The sequence below is a fragment of the Diospyros lotus genome, chromosome 10 (assembly GCF_014633365.1).
Source record: "Diospyros lotus cultivar Yz01 chromosome 10, ASM1463336v1, whole genome shotgun sequence".
Classification (NCBI taxonomy): Eukaryota; Viridiplantae; Streptophyta; class Magnoliopsida; order Ericales; family Ebenaceae; genus Diospyros; species Diospyros lotus.
This window is the reverse complement of record NC_068347.1, coordinates 11522760-11538084: the sequence shown is the minus strand read 5'-3', so window position 1 is coordinate 11538084 and position 15325 is coordinate 11522760. Positions and strand designations below refer to the sequence as shown.

The following is a 15325-nucleotide window of genomic DNA, read 5'->3' as shown; positions in this document are numbered from 1 at the left end:
TTGAATGTTTTGATGATAATTATCCTTTACAGAACTTTAATATAATGTTTGTTAAGGATGCTTTGAGAATATACTCAAGGAATCTTGTTATGTTATATTCTCATAGGCTTATTAATATGTTTTGTATATATTGAATATTGTTTTAAGGATATGTTAAGCCTATCTTGAAAGGTTATATTTGTTGAGTTTGTCTTGAGCTTTTATAAGGTCAAGGAACCTTAAGAGTTTTATTTTTAATATGTTTTATCTCATATGAGTTAAACTTGTTTTAGCCATATGTTTTATTAATATGCCTTTCTTTAAGGTCATCCTAAAGACAATGCATGAGTGGCTTGTGGAGCTTATGTTATGCTAAGTGTTTTTATATGGAAACATTACTCAAAGTTTAAGAGTAATGTGTTCTATGTTTTATATCTAATATTTAAGTAAGTGATCATACACTCAAGTGGTGATACTTGAGTTTTGATTAAGTTGTTTTATCCTTCATGTTAAGGTTATGCTAATGACCTTAGTATGTTTTTTTTGTGGTTAATCTTGCTCTTATTTATATGCTTTTTATGTCAATAGGTTGCTCTACAATTTCAAATGATATCCTAAGTATCCTAATGCATTAGTGTCATGGACAAATATCATATATTCTCATGACACTTAGAGTAAGCTTAAGGTTGAGGAATATCTTAAACACTCAAAATATATGGAAACATTTTCTCAAATTTAGGATCAATCTGTTTTAAGTTTCTATCATCTATGCTCTTGCGTAAATGCATATAAGTGATCCTAAGTTCTATTTCATAAAGCCTAAGTTATCTATTTGATATTTAATATCATATTCTGAAGGCTTTCAATGTTTTGAAATTTAATGGAAGAACATTTAAGTTTTTATTAGTTGAATGTTTTGTTTCTTTTATTCAAGTTTTTATAAGATTGTTGATTTCAAGCAGCATTTGGTTAAGCTGTTGAAAATTCATCTTCTCAATCTTATAATCAAGTAATGGTTAATCACTCGAATAAGAATAAAGATGCAATTAAGTGATACTATCTTAAAGTATCTAGATATAGTCAGTATATTTATTGAAATGCTGTATATGTTCCAAGCAATACTTCCTAAGTGTTGCTCATACTTAGGTTTAATATATTTGAGTAATAAAATTCTAAAATTTCTATCTTTCAGAAATTACTCAAAGTATGCATTAGTAGAAACTATGTATGATGCCTTAAAGCTTATAGAATATATATCATAGATATGATTTTTGTGTACTCTTGTTTTGAGAGATCATGAAGCTCAAGTTAGAGTATCTTTGTGTTACATGTTATTGAGTAACATATTTTGTGCTTAACATATTTGTAATATTTTATGTATTTCATTTCAGTCAAGTAATGGTGAGTTATTTGACTTTTGGATGTTTCATGAGAATATATTTCATTAAGTAAATATGAATGAAAAATCTTGTTTCTATATGTTTTGTTTCAGTCAAGTAGCAAGTAATTTATTTGACTCATGTGTGTTTCAAGAGTGTGTATTTGATAATATGAATGAATAAGATATTATATCTCTATGTTATGTTGATTCTTACATGAATCTAGAAAAAAGGAAATTTTTAGTTGAGTAACATATTTTGTTCTCAAAGTCATGTGCTTTAAGAATATATCTCATTTATCTTCTAGGGCCTTCTATGTAACCAAGTGAATGTATTTGGAAAGTTAGTTTTTAACCAACTTTCACGAACGTCACTTCACTTGTGTTTTAAGCATCCTATTTGTTTGAGTTTAAGGTTTATATTATTTAGATATTGATGAGAAAAATTGAGTTTTAAGCTCAATGTTTATAATATATTAGATGTTGTTTTAATGATATTCAAAACAATATATGTTGATTGAATAATAGTCGAGTAATGTATTAAATGAATCAAGTATTTATTGCAAGTTTTGGCTATATCAAAAGAAATCGAGTGATTAAAAATTTAGCCGTGTTATACCTCATTAATCGACTTAGAATTAAGTATATTCTTGTATTAGTTGAGTATGTCAATTTTATAGTCAAGTAAATGTGTTTGAACAATGATTATGAGGTTTTAATTGAGTATTTTTTATGAGCAATTGAGTATAAGTTGATGGACAATCGACTATTATTGTATAATAATCGAGTATTTTATGTATCTCTCAGTTAGTAGCATGCAGTGCATATATAATTGAGTAGCTACTGAGTGCAATCAAGTAGCTGAAGAGTATAATAGAGTGCAATCAAAAGTTAATTGATTATTGGTCAAAGTTACTCTAGTAAAAGCCAAAATTTGTTGTTGTACTTTTTATACATTAGTTTTAATGATGAAAAACATATATTGGTTTAATCCCTAAGTCATGTGTCAAGTGTGTGATTTTCAACATACATCAATTTCAATATCATGTATTTCTTTGTGAAAATGAAAACCAAAAGCATTTCAAGTATCAAGATTTCAAAACCCTGTTTTTGACTAAGTCTGGAAGGTCAGCACCTTATAAGAAGACATATAAGAAAGAATTTTCTTTTTGGAAAACTATCTCCCGATAATTTGATATCTAACATTCATTAGTGCTAAAATAATTTTTAATGAATTTTTCATCAAATAGAAAGCATATATTTTGGAGGTGGTTAAATCGCAAAATCGTAAGTTTGTACTAAAACCCAAAATCTACTTTCTTATTGTTTTGGATTTTAATTTTCTAGATATTTTTATTGAATCCAAATAGGGGGTAGTTCGTTATTTATATTTATGTATTAAAGTAAATGGAGGTAAAATATAAATAAAATAAAGAAATGTAAATAAATGTAAATAAGCTGTGATGTATACATGCTGTGGATTGTGCTGTCAAGCAAATCATTCTGATTACAATCATGTTTCTATCAGTAGATATCTGTCATATTTACATCATGTTTCGAAACCTCATTTCCAGAGAGGTATGTTTCGAAACCTATGTCTTTGTCAGCAGAGATCCAAGATGCTTTTTGCTTTGCATTTTTAATATTTATCTAAAAGTTTCTCAAAACATTTTTTTTAATGCATTCTCCATGGCTTGCAAAATTCAAATTCAAATTTAAAGTGGAGATCATTATTATGTGTTAGTGGGGAATAGATCTCTCACTCATTGCTGTCTCTTGGTGCATATCCAGCTGTAAAGGCTGTATGTTTCGAAACATGAGGAGTATGTTTCGAAACCTACGTGTAAAATTGTGATGTTTCGAAACCTCTTATGTATGTTTCGAAACCTACTTTTCTGTCTTATCTCTAACGGCTATAAACGACCAGATTTCTATCTCTTGGTATAAATAGCAAGTATTTGAAGACAAGAATAGATTGATTGAGATTGATTAAGAGACAATAAGCAAGAACAAGAAAACACACACTAGAGACACACACACAAGCACATGTGATCTAAATTCATTTGACAAGCTTTGAAAGAGGATCCATTCATCCATTCCTAGATGTGCATTGTGATGTGAAAAAGGAGAAGCAAGTGCAAACAACGAGTCTCATCTCTCCAGCTCTCCTCACCTCAAGTTAAGAGGTTTGTACAACCATGTGGTAAGACATTTATTACTTTTTATGTTGTAAAGATAAACTTTATTATCTTGTTAATATTGTAAGGTTTGAGTTTAGCCTAAAACTCATTATGGTGTAAAGGTTTGAGTTGAGCCTAAAACTCATTGTGTCAAAGGTTTGAGTTTAGCCTTAAAACTCACTTGGTGTATGGTTTGAGTTGAGCCTAAAACTCACTTGGTGCTAGGTTTGAGTTGAGCCCGTAAAAACTCACTTTGTAAGGTTTTAGGGTAAACTGTGGTAAAATCCTTGTTGTGGTGATCACTAGTAAAAGTGATTGGGATTACAAAATCCTTCAAGTGGGTAAGCTTGAAGGTAGTGGAGTAGGCGGGTGCTGAACCACTATATATCTTGTGTGCAATTGTTCTTTAGCTTTTGCTTATCATTATTACCTATCACACATGTTATCATAAGATTTGTTATCAAAGACTAAAATAGTTTTCTTGTGCATAAACTTATACATATACATAGAAAACCTATCTTTGATATACAAACATCTTTGGTATACTCTTACTTATGTAAATCATCTTTTCCAAAGATCATTAGTTTGAAATACAAGGTAAAAGATTTCAAATCAAGCAAAATAGAGAAGCGTATTTCGAAACATATATAGTAGGTTTCGAAACCTATTTAGCAGAAAGTCTTATTTCGAAACATAGTGTTTTGCTATCAATCAAATTTCAAATTATCGAATATATATACAAATCCCAATTCACCCCCCTCTTGAGATATATTTTCCATCATTAGGAACCAACAAAATTAATCGATTAATTTTGTGCTGAAGCTAAAAAATAGAGCCGTTAAACTAATCGTTAATCTAGCCATTGCAAGTACTTTTAATGCACAAATTGGACCGTTAAGTCTTCAAAAAAGCTCTAAATTTTATCTAAATCATTTATCTTGATATTTGAATATTCTAATGATTATTTTATGAAAAAAGAAGGTTGTTCTTGTAGATTTTAGTCTTTTGATAGCATTTATAAAGGGAGATGAATATGAAGATCAAGGCTGTTGTTCTAACACTTTCTACTACTATCTTGACCCAAGAAGATAATCCAAGTTCTCATCTTCAATTAGAAAATGAGAGAAAGAGTGCTTATTCTCTTTACATTCTTTGTATCCTCTTTGTTAGTGTTAGTACCCTAATGTTGATTTAGATAACAACTAACAGTTGTATTATGGGACTAATGATGTAAATCTTGCAAATATAATAAAATATATTTCATACCTCTCCAATCTATATATATATGAATGAACCCTTAGATTTCTTGGTGGAAATCTTATTCTTAAGTGTTAAGAATATGTGACAAAGACTTTCGGATTAAGGATTTCATAAAAGTATTCCTAACCCTTAAATTTCTTAGAAAAGTGCTATGATTAATCAATTACAGACTGGCACATGAGTTGATATATTTGATTAGTATGAAATACTAATGATAAAGGATGGTGAGTCACATGTCATAATCCATGAGATAGATATAGTAGATATGTGGGTAAATGTTGGTTGACCATCTACTGAATGTGACGCAAGTGATAGATCACATGGTTGAGAGGATCTATGATCTGTCATGGATTTCAATTATGTTACTAGTCCTTAAACTAGAGGCAACATAGTTGTCTTGTATGTTGATGCCTAAGATTTTTCTTTGCTAAGAATCGCCTAGTTACCAGGTGGGAGATGCACTGTGTGGTCTTTGTGTTGTAACGTATAGAGGTAGGTGATTGCTTACGAGATCTGTTGGCCTTTGGTATGAGATGAACATCCTATGCAATTAGTGGTGATTGTGGTTGTATATACCCCTGACCAGAGTACACATGATTGGAAAGGTGTTTCCAATGTTGAAATGAGTTCCGATGTGTCATCTCAATCACACCATGCTAGATCTTAACACATTTATCGAGTTAGTGAGTTTGATTAGTCCATGACACTCACTCGATCAGGATGTTAGTCGGTGGAGGGATTATAATACACGGGAATCGAAAGTCCAAATAGGTTCTATTTCAAGTATGACTTCATTACTGGTAAGATTACCCTGACATAATGCTAGTTGTCATTCAAGGTCTTTCAGGGTATATCGAGGAGATGAAGAGATTTTCTTTGTAGACCAAAGTGTTTGGTCGATGTTAAACTGTTTGATGTATCCTAATTACTATTTAGTGGTGAAGTTAGGTCTCACACATATCCAAGTGTAGTGGTTGACTAAGTGATGAAATGATGTAATTAATTAATAATCATAATTAAGAGTTAATGGACCGGCGGGTTCAAATTATAGGCAACTCTTGCCATGCTGAAGATGTTATATTTAGTTGCCTATGTTGGTCTCTTGAAACGGTCACAATGAACACCTTCGTCGGATCTGCACGTCGCATCCAGTGACTATAACTCCCTGCAATCGGATTTCTTCTTTACACTAGTAGATCCAATCCACCATGGAGAAAATCGAAAATCGTTCCTTACTGTTGGTGCACGCACAACTTCCTCGGGGTTGCATCTCATGCACTCCCAACACACACCAGAGAGGAAATTGGGAAGGAGAGAGAGAGAGAGAGAGCTCCTTGCACATGTGTCCCACACACTTCAATAAAAAAGAGGGCTACCTATTTCAAATAAATAATATATATATATATCTTAATAACATAACCTATATTATATATCTGTATATACATGCACGGTAGCCTACTCCTCAATTTCAATCTCTCAATCTCTTTCTCGAATTTCAATGTCCCAGACGCATGATGCACCTATGCTAAAAGCTACTCCTTCACGTCTTTTCCTCCATTTTCAATTGTCAATTCAATTGACAATTTTCATCTAATTTATTAATCAATTAAATCCCTTTTGTATTATTAATTCCTCTAGTATAATAAATTACATGTGTAACCATTATACACATAATATTATACACTTTGAGAATAATTTCTCACAATTAATATCCCACTAAAATATCATTATCTCTTAATGAAGGAAGAATGGTCAACCAGCTCAGAATCACTAATTCAGTGCAGTACCTACTTAGGGTGTGACCTTCTAGATTCACATCCATGTAGCAATCATGACACGTCAACTCCTTGATGCAAGCCAAACCCTTCAACCTACTAAGCAGATCTCTCCAAATCCCAAAGCACCCTAAAAGATCTTGAGTATCCTCTAGCTAAGACTCAAGACAATTGTGACGACTCGCTCCTACCTTCCAGGCGCCATGGGTGTTCAATCGACCAGATCGTTCACCCATCAAGCCATAATTGAAGAGATGAACTATGTTTTTATAAGAAACGCCCTAGGTGGGGACTAGGCTTCATCCATCTCTTTGCTTCACTCGAGGAATCGATCCCAAAACAATTAAAGAAAATACAACATAGAACCCGAAACCCTAGTGAGCTTCACCTTTCTTCAGCTCATCTCACAACAAGCCAAAGGTGACCCAACCACAAAATAACATATTAAAAATCTGTTGAGTAATGGGGATTTATGGAAAACTCAATTTTGATCCTTACACAATCCAAAAACTTGGCTCCACCAAACTAAGCCATTTACAACATGAAATCTCACAAGCTTATAATACATTGTGCTGATTACAACCAACTAGATACCATCTAGTATCCAACAACAAATACATTCAACACACTTGATACACATAAGAATATATACAACATACAAAACTCGGGCAACAACGTTAGTCACCACTTCATCCTCCCGACATCATCACTGCTTTCATCTGGACTTGCAACATCTATAATACGAGGTAAAACCTCATGAGTCACAATGACTCAATAAGGGTGAAAATGAATGTAAACAAGATAATATATGAGATGCAATGACAAGTACGCATGACTGGCAAGGTATCACTACCCTCCGAACCCACATGTTCGAGGCAATAATCTCCCATATTACTCCTAGCATGTATCTAGTCTACCTATAGCCATAGGACTCCACTAGACCACCTATAGAACATGCACAACTAGTACTGCAAACAACATATATTCATTGATATTACCAAACATTTGCAAGGCTGCCCACCCTTGGCGCCATCCCTTACCTAGCTCGAAGCCTCTTATGCCAAGAGCGAGAATACTAGCCTGAACTTCAAACTCCTCTAGGACCACCGCCTCCTCGGTAGAACCTAGATGCAAACACACAAAAACCCAACTATATTAGAAATTAAACTAGAGTCGATGTTTTTGCCATACTTCGCAAAAACCCACCCATCAACAATTTCCAAACAACCCCAACCAAGGATTTAATCCAACCAACGCTTATCTTACATTATCTCACATAATGCAAATAACTCCAAATAATTAGTTACTTTTACCTTAACTCATCTAGAAGAGAAATCTGGCAAAACGCCATTCTAGCGTTGCCTCCTTGGCTACCACCTTGTGCTCAGATTCCATTTTCAAGCCTCTAGCATGCTCCTCAAGCTCCAAATTAATTTTTAGAATTTTTTGAAAGTTTTTCCCTTTATTTTCCTTTATTTTCTAGATTTTCTCTTTTCTTTTCTTTTCTTTTTTTTCCTTTTTTCTTCCTTCATCTTCCTCCTCACACCTATGCATAGTGACCTGTGCACCAGCCCACCAACCACTGCATCCTAGCCTTAGAAGACCACCGCTGCAAGCTCCGCCACCATCGGCGGACACTGACTATCGCGAAACCACCGCCATAAGCCATCGTAGCCCAGCCTCCCCACATGCAACAGCCACCGCTGCTTGTCGCGACCACTTCACCGGCCGCCCTTAACTGTTGCACAGCCATCGCCATTGGCCATCTCCACTACTGGCTGCTGTTTCATCACTGCTACCATTGCCGATCGGCACTTTCTGCCACCATCGACCACCCCCAACTGGCCATCGTCACCGGTTCAGGCCATCGCAACCGACCATCCATCGGCCACCATCTCTCTCTAGATCCTTCTTCTATGCTTAGCCCAAGCTCTCAATGCAAATCCCATTTCAATTTAAAATGGCCACTGTTGAAACTTGGCCCCCAAGTTCACGTACATACCCATATATATATATATGTATTAATTACACATTTTCCTTCTCCAACTCTCCTTAATTTCATTTAGGAATTTTTCTTAATTACAATTCAACCCTCCAAGGACTTAACTAATATTGCCAGCCATCCTCAATCCTTAAATTAGTTACCATCAAGCCACTCAAAAATCTTGATTTCTCCAAAAATTAATAACTGACATTTACTGAGAAAGATCGATTTCATCATTGTGCCTTCACAGGACCTTTTCTCTGCCTAAAAACCCTTCAAGGTTGCCTCACTCACAAAACTAGGTCACCCTTAAGGTGCCTTTGACTTCCTGGATGTCCCTTATGACTATTCGATTTAGTTAACATTTTGGGCTTATATAGAAAGTATTTCAAAAACTATTCTCAATCTGGTTACTTTTAGCGTCATTAGCCTCACCTCGAGATGCTCGCTAATCTCATGCCCTCTTTCCTAGACATTCAAGTCCCGGGGTATTCCCTGTCGTCAATTTAAAAATTTATTAATTCATTTCTCGAAACAAACATTTGGGCTCTTCGGACAACTCAAGGTCCTTCAAAAATAACTGGAAATGTAATACCCCAGAATTTAATGTGAAGCTTGGATGTTGCAATAAAGTGTTTCAAATGGTTTTAGGACCCAAATGCAAATATCATAACTTGTAAAAGAGATAGCTTGTCTCCAACGAATAGGAATATTTGTAATGATGAATTCTTATCTAAGAAGACTTGAGTTGGAAAGTTAGGATTGGAGAATTTTCCCTAAAGTCCTAAAGCCTTATGATGGTAATAATTGGATTCACCCTAAAAGTCAAAAGTAATATAACTTGCATTGGCTTACAAAGGAAGTAGATAAAGAAACTTATCTTGAAGGCCACGTGAGGGTTTGGATTAGAAGAAATGGAGGCTTGATTTGGAAGATAGAATCAAAGAAGGAAATTTCAAAGTTTGTAATGATTGATTTTTATCCTAAAAGTCTAAACTTGGAGGATTAGGATTGGCTAGGATTTAGCTTGCAAGGGAAGAAGATGATAAGGCTTATCTTGAAGGTGTATTTGGTGACCTAGGATTGGAAGAAGTAGAAGCTTACATTGGAAGATTGGAAGAAATTTCAAAGTGTAATTATTACTAGGGTAGAAAATGAGCAACTTGGAGGCCAAGTAAAATCTTGAGGATTTGGGAAATTAAAGGCTATATAAAGGGAAGGAGTTAAGGCCACGAGAAGCTAAGGAAAAAGGAAACAAGCAAGTGCAAGAAAAATCAAAGAAAAACCAAAGAAGAAAGGAGAGCGAATCGGATAAAAAATGAGCAAGATATAGCCGTTTTAATTTCTAGGTGCAGAATCAGTAACAGAGAGGAGGGCAGCGCGTGGCCACCCTTCTAGGGGTGCGTGCAGGTGCGTGAGATGTTCTTTTTCCTTGAAATTTTTATTAAATACTCCTCTTTTAATTCCCTAGAACCATGTATAAAGATATTTTGATTTGGTGATATAAAACTTCTGTAACTACAACAAAACCAAGGTTGATACCTTGTAAACAGTAACTCCGAAAGGTAAACCGATAAGGTGAGTAGTTCTTGTGCATGCTTCCCCTTGATCATTCTTGATCTCATTTGTGAGTGATTCTTGTGCATGCTTCCTCTTGATCATTCTTGATTTCATCTATGAGTGGTTCTTATACATGCTCCTTGATTCCTATTGATCACTCTTAGTTTCCACTTGTGGATGGTTGTTGCTTACATCTCATGTTTCCTTACTTTCGAGCATTTCTTTCCTATTTTGCTTGCATCACGGAGTTTGTTGTTGTGGTTTGTCGATGGGATTAAACATGACTACTCTTGCACGTAGCTTGTGGTTTGAATATCATATTTTTCTTGGTTTGTGCACCGTGCCTACAGGTGAGGCCGTGCCTACTTGATATTCCTTAGTTTGTACATATTCCTTCTGCTTTGTCTTCAACATGTTATTTGGTGATAGTTGCTATTGGTGGATGAGGAACTTGTACATGATGACTTGGCGGCTTGTTGGTGGAACATCACGATGATCGGGGGGGCAATCCCGTGCCCAGAGGTGGGGCCGTGCCTAGAGGTGAGGTTGAGGGATTGGACCATGATCATGTGCCTAGAGGTGGGGCTTAGCCTAGAGGTGAGGCTGAGATGTTTCACACAAGTGCCGACAAGGATGATGGTGACTCGTGGAGACTTCCTATTATATTGCATTTTGCTCTTGCATGCGCTGTTTCTTTCTTTCTTACCACTCACTTAGATGTAATAATCTAACTCGAGTGTTTCATACCCCTGGGACATTCAACGTTCCAGGTATCTCAGCGTGTCAGGTACCCAGAGATAAGCAAGAGAAAAGGGTTACGAGGAGGCTGAAGTTTAGTTTACTTTCCTGTTACTCATGTACTATGGATCTTATGAAATCTTTGGGTTTGTTTTGAGAGTTTTGTATTGCAGTTGTATAAATAGGGGTTACATAGGGTTTGGATTTACTTATTATACTGGTAAAGTTGTAAGTCGTGACTGCTATGTACTGTGATTGTGGTAAAAGACATTTGATGTTGTTGAAGTCACGCATTACGATGCACTCATATTAGAGGTTTTATTATTGGAAATCCTTTTTATCTAGCTTTAGCTAACTATCAAGTTCGATCCTTCGCTTCCGTTGGTAAGGATTTTCATAATGCCCGTAGGTGATATCTTCTTATATTTCACGTTGTTTTGCATTTGGAAAAGTGGGGCGTTACAGGAAATCATATATTTTCTATCACCATGTAATACCAGGTATTACAACGATCCTAATGGAAATGAAGTCAAAGCTTCTTGTAAACCTATTTGGGCTCTTCATTACCGCGCACTATATTCCATCCATTGACTAACATTTCGACTAAGTGAGGCCCATGGACTGATTAAACTCACAGGGCTCAGTAACTATGCTAGATCTAGTCTAGGGTGATCGAGATGATGTATCAAAATTCTTTCCTACATCCAAAACTCTTTTCTGATCATACACACCTTGGCTAAGGATTTCTACAATCACCAACCGACTGAGAACGCATAGGATGTTCACTCCCATCCAATGGAAGATAGTGGATCCCATTAGTAAGGATCTGCCTCCATACACTACTGCATAAAGACCACACAAAGAGTATTCCCACGTCTCACACCAGATGGTTCCAGTCAATGGCAAATTCCTAACACCAATGCACAAGACACTATGTTGCCTCTGGTCCAAGGACCAGATACACAATCGAGAACTAGCAATAGATCATTAATCCTCTAGCCATGTGATCTATGGCAAGCGTCACATTTAGTGGATGTTCTACCCTATGTTGTAGGGAAACGAAAACACAAAAACAGACATTCTTCTAAAAAAATAAGCATAAATAGGGTCCAAAAAGGGAATGGAAAAAGTTTCAAAAATAGGGAAATAGCTCCTCTGAGCCATTTTCGTGCAACATAGGTTTTACCAACACCCATCCATGTGTCTACTATATGCATCCCATGCAATGTGGCATGTGACTCATCACCCCATTCCCATTAGCATCCCATACTAATAATGGTAGTAGCCCATGTGCCAGTCCACTAATCGATAAATCATAGTCCCCTTCTGATAAATTTGAGAATCAAGAATACCTTTAAGAAATCCTAAGCTAGAGATCCACATCACACAATCTTAACTCTCTAAGAATATGACCTATATCAGGAAATCTAGGGACTCATTCATATTTAATTGAAGAGCTATGAATGAACATATGACCATGCAAGATTATATCATTAGGCTTATTACCCAAACTAAACATCATCTAAATCTATCATTAAGGGCACTAACACCAAAAAACTCCCACTTGCATTAATGTTATTTTACATGACACTCTGTCGAATCGTCACCTGGTATCTAATACCCATCTTCTCAAGATGTCAATCCAACTGTCACTATATCATAGCTTTAGGCAGTAGGTCCATAAAGTTCTCCTCTGATGCAACTCTTTGCACCTAGACATCCCACATGCTATTATATCCAAGATAAAATGGAAACACCATACAAAGTGTTTGGATTTCTGGTGAGACCTGGGTTCCTTAGTCTGTACAATAACCCTAAGATAGCTGTAATATCGAAGTATCGCAATCTGTTGTTTCCAAAAATATACTAATTAAATTTTATGATGTGGGACTAGCAGTTGCAGGAACTAAGCTTGAGGTTGATGTGGGAATTTATTCACACATTTATTGGTCATAATTGAGTAGTGTTTTTAGTATTTTATGTGTTTTACCTAAAATTGTCTAATGTTTCGAGTTTCTTTTACATATATTTAATTTTTAGTATTTCTTGTTATTTTACCGGAATACTACTTGGTGTTTGGTTTAAAATAAAAAAAAGAAAAAGAAAAAGAAAAAGAAAGAAAAAAAATTATAAAGTTAATTTTAAAATTAATACTATAAATTAATATTATAATTTAAATAAAAAATAAATATTATAAATAATAAGTATTATAATATAATTAAAGTTAATATAATTAGTAGTATATTAAATATTATATTTAATATTATATATTATACTATTTATATATATATATTATATAAAGTAATGTGAACATGGGCTTTGTGTGGGCTATGTGTGATATATATATATATATATTATATTAATTTATGAATAAAAGTGGAGTGAATGTGTGGGTTAGGGTGGACTTGCACATACATTTATATATATATATATATATAATGTGATGAAATTGTGAAGGAAAGGAGTTGGAAAGTGGCGCACAGACTGAAGGATTGGATAACAGAGGCTTGCAGAGCATTGGTGGAACGAGGGACAGAGCAATTGGATAAATTGGAAGCAGTGCATGGATTGGAAGCAAAAATTTTGAAGAGCCTTTATAGCGCACACTAGGAAGTCATGACTAATTAAACAGTGAAAAGATTAAAGACTTTAATTCTGAATTAATTTCTTTAATTCTTTTATTCTTGAATTAATTATTGGATTTTAATTATGTTTTTCTGGAGTTTAATTATGATGATTTTTGTTATCATGGCTAGCTGAATTTCTTGTTAGCTAAGGTAACGAGATAGCCACGAGACAATGCTGTGATTGATATTATTGTCAGTTGATTTGATTGATATTTATTGCATGTGATTATGTGATACGACTATTATTGTTTTAACAGCCTGATCGTTTATTAAATGATTTTATGAACATAGATCATACAGACCAAGTAATTCTATGTTAAGCTTTGCATATCACTTAACTTAGATTGGATATTGAAACGGACCAAGTATGAATATTCATCTTTGCGGTAACTTGAATTAGTTATTTGAGTTTGTGAATTTCACGAAACTTAATGCGTCGTTAATTAATTAATTTTACATGGACCAAGTGTAGAATTAGTGATTAGCGATATTTTTATTATACTCGGACCAAAGGATAATAAATAAGTTATGAAATTCCACCGTCACATGTAAGTAAAATCCATCTAATTAACTTATTTGATAAGAATTACAATATTCTCGTAGGTGAATTGAATTCCTTAGCTAATCTTATCTCTCTGTTTCAACTTGTTCGATTTCTCTTTATTTTGTTATTTTTGATACGTTGTATTCTTCTTACTTTATTTTGTAGTTAGTTGATATTATCTCTAATTCGATTTTTCTAGATAAAGAATAGGATTGCTTCGTTTCGGCAGTCCTGTGCGAACGATACTTTACTCATTCACTTTATTACTTGATCGACTGGTGCACCTGCCATTGCATTTTAGGCATATCATGTTTTTGGCGCCGTTGCCAGGGACTTGTTTGTCAACAATATTGAGATTTGCAATTCTTACTTTAATCTGGAATTAGTTTATGTTATTTAATTTTATAGTTTTATTTATTTATTTTATTCATTCATTCATTTTTTTCCTTTTCTTTTTAGGTAAATCTAATGCATGACCCATGTTAGAAAATCTGAGTTGATAGATTTTGATCCAGAAATTGAAAGAACGCTTCATAGACTGAATAACCAACAAAAAGAGATTATGGAAGAAGTTGACTAAAATATAGAAGCCTAGAGGTCATTGAGGGATTATGCATCATCTTCCGTTGATGGCATTGCCTCAAGTATTCGTAGGCCAACAATACAAGCTAATAGCTTTGAGATCAAGCCAGCAATCATCCAAATGATGCAAGCCATGGTTCAATTTGGTGGCTCTGTTAATGATGACCCAAACGCACACATCGCCAACTTCTTGGAGATTTGTGATACTTTCAAGCATAATAGAGTCTTTGATGATGCTATATGCCTAAGATTGTTCCCATTCTCGTTGAGAGAGAAGGCAAAAGCGTGGTTGAGTTCACTTCCACCAGGTTCTATCACCACATGGGATGCTATGGCCCAGAAGTTTCTAGCCAAGTACTTTCCACCATCAAAAACTGCAAAGATGCGAAATGATATCACTACTTTTGTGTAGTATGAGATGGAGACATTGTATAAAGCCTGAGAGCACTTCAAGGAGTTGTTAAGGAAGTGTCCACACCACCAATTAACTCCTGTGGCTTCAGGTACAAACTTTCTATAATGGGTTATCTTCTACTAATCATTCTATGATTGATGCAGCTGCAGGAGGTACCATTATGAGGAAGACACTTGATGAAGCTTATGAGTTGTTGGATGAAATGGCATCCCACAGTTATCAATGGCAAGCTAACAGGTTACCAATGAGGAGACCGACTGTAGGACATGAAGTGAGCAACATCAATGCTTTATTCGCTTAGGT

General features: G+C 34.8%; 1 non-coding gene across 1 annotated transcript; it reads right to left on the bottom strand.

The window, feature by feature from the left end:
• Positions 1-14986: 14986 nt before the first annotated feature.
• On the bottom strand, positions 14987-15093 carry LOC127812400 (small nucleolar RNA R71). Its single transcript, XR_008025903.1, has one exon. It is a non-coding gene; the product is annotated as a small nucleolar RNA R71 (small nucleolar RNA).
• Positions 15094-15325: the final 232 nt, after the last annotated feature.